This window comes from Alosa sapidissima, chromosome 18 (assembly GCF_018492685.1).
Source record: "Alosa sapidissima isolate fAloSap1 chromosome 18, fAloSap1.pri, whole genome shotgun sequence".
Lineage (NCBI taxonomy): Eukaryota > Metazoa > Chordata > Actinopteri > Clupeiformes > Clupeidae > Alosa > Alosa sapidissima.
In genome coordinates, this window is record NC_055974.1 from 31,268,874 (window position 1) to 31,271,507 (window position 2,634).

At 40.2% G+C, this 2,634-nt stretch overlaps 1 long non-coding RNA gene across 1 annotated transcript; it reads left to right on the top strand.

The window, feature by feature from the left end:
- Positions 1–1,385: 1,385 nt before the first annotated feature.
- LOC121689870 lies at positions 1,386–2,320 on the top strand. Its single transcript, XR_006024910.1, has 2 exons — positions 1,386–1,701; positions 2,213–2,320. It is a non-coding gene; the product is annotated as an uncharacterized LOC121689870 (long non-coding RNA).
- Positions 2,321–2,634: the final 314 nt, after the last annotated feature.

Here is a 2,634-nt window from a genome sequence, read left to right on the forward strand (position 1 = left end):
GTACAGCAGTATTGAGTGCAGTATTGAGTGCAGTATTGAGTACAGCAGTATTGAGTGCAGTATTGAGTACAGCAGTATTTAGTGCAGTATTGAGTACAGCAGTATTGAGTGCAGTATTGAGTGCAGTATTGAGTACAGCAGTAATAGTGCAGTATTGAGTACAGCAGTAATAGTGCAGTATTGAGTACAGCAGTATTGAGTGCAGTATTGAGTACAGTATTGAGTACAGTATTGAGTACAGCAGTAATAGTGCAGTATTGAGTGCAGTATTGAGTACAGCAGTAATAGTGCAGTATTGAGTACAGCAGTATTGAGTGCAGTATTGAGAACAGCAGTAATAGTGCAGTATTGAGTACAGCAGTATTGAGTACAGCAGTAATAGTGCAGTATTGAGTACAGCAGTATTGAGTACAGCAGTAATAGTGCAGTATTGAGTGCAGTATTGAGTACAGCAGTAATAGTGCAGTATTGAGTACAGCAGTATTGAGTATTGAGTGCAGTATTGAGTACAGCAGTATTGAGTGCAGTATTGAGTGCAGTATTGAGTACAGCAGTATTGAGTGCAGTATTGAGTACAGCAGTAATAGTGCAGTATTGAGTACAGCAGTAATAGTGCAGTATTGAGTACAGCAGTATTGAGTGCAGTATTGAGAACAGCAGTAATAGTGCAGTATTGAGTACAGCAGTATTGAGTACAGCAGTAATAGTGCAGTATTGAGTGCAGTATTTAGTACAGCAGTAATAGTGCAGTATTGAGTGCAGTATTGAGTACAGCAGTAATAGTGCAGTATTGAGTACAGCAGTAATAGTGCAGTATTGAGTACAGTATTGAGTACAGCAGTATTGAGTGCAGTATTGAGTACAGCAGTAATAGTGCAGTATTGAGTACAGAGCCATTAATATTGTGAGCTTGCGATGAGATGTTCACATGTCTACCACAGTTTGCAACTAAAATAATTTGGGCAAAATCGTGAATAAGCGAATAACTCTGTTGGTTATTATAATATTATAAATTATTAAAGGTACACTATGATAGATAGATAGATAGATATCATATTATACATTATTAAAGGTACACTATGATAGATAGATAGATAGATAGATAGATAGATAGATATAATATTATAAATTATTAAAGGTACACTATGATAGATAGATAGATAGATAGATATAATATTATAAATTATTAAAGGTACACTATGCAGGTTTAGGAACTTTTGGTGACTTTAGAGCTCCCTCTAGAGTCACAATATAACAATGAAAATGTTGTTGGGCCACCGTTCTTGAAGTTGCGTGGCTGGTTTGATTGGTAGCTCGTTACGTCTATGCTGTATAGCTATGCTAGGTTTTATGCTAGCTATGCTAGGTGAACGATTCGCCAATTACAAGTTTGTTTACCATCAAATTGGCTGCATAAAGGTGAAAATCTTGCAGTATAATGTACCTTTAATATGCACACCCCTCATTCATACATGTTCTTGGTAGTTGCCCCACCTGTGCATCTCTTGCCCCCATGCTGTAGTAGTAATTGCCCCACCTGTGCCCCTCTTGCCCCCATGCTGTAGTAGTAATTGCCCCATCTGAGCCCCTCTTGCCCCCATGCTGTTGTAGTAATTGCCCCATCTGTGCCTCTATTGCCCCCATGCTACTGCTCCATGCCTACTAGCATTTTGGTGGTCAGTGGGAAGCGCTGATTGGTTGGTACGTACACATTTTTTCACTAATGTACAAAATCTTTCTACAGGTACATGCACAAATAATTGTACACAGCTGCAAAACTTTGTTACACACGTGAACATCTTTTGACAAGCTCACAATATTAATGATCCTATATTGACTCTGTAGTTGACAGAGCGGTTACACATTGGTCTCGTAATGCATATTTCATTTCAGTAACCAAGTAGGTTTATGGATGTTATGGATAGTCTTAACATACATTTTAATACAAATACAAATTTAATACAAATCTTAAATGTACATTCCCTGGCTAAGAGAGTGTGTGTGAGAGATGTGATGCTGGACGTAAGTGATAGTTTGTTCAAATACAAAACATGACACCATGCCAGTCAACTGTCCTTTTTGTTTTGTGTGTGTGAGTGTGTGTGCACGCGCGTGTGAATGCTTCCATCTGTGTGTGTGTGTGTGTGTGTGTGTGTGTGTGTGTGTGTGTGTGTGTGTGTGTGTGTCTGTGTGTATGTGTGTGTTGTTTCAGGTTCAGGATTCTCTGAACTATGCAGCCCTGAACTTCTCTGGCAAGAAGAGGAAGAGCAACTCCAACCTCCAGACCAACAACCCACACGTCACAAACGCTGCCACTAGATAAACAGCATCATGTACAGAAACATTTCTTGCAAATACGGCCACGGGTGTATGACGTTATATTCACCACTACCCTGTTCACCGAGTTCACCACTATCGTCGGGGTGGTCGTCTATGATAACGGGAGGTCCTCCAGTAGGTGCTCGTGCTTCCAAGGCGGTTTCAGTTGTGCGTCCTCCTCCTTTAGCACCAAACAAGCGCTGAAATAGAGCGTGCGGTGTGCGGAGCGTGCGTAATGCAATCTAGGAGCAGTGATTCGCCAAACCTCCCTTATTGCAGTCGCACACATTTTTTCTAATTTTATGTTTTAGTAAC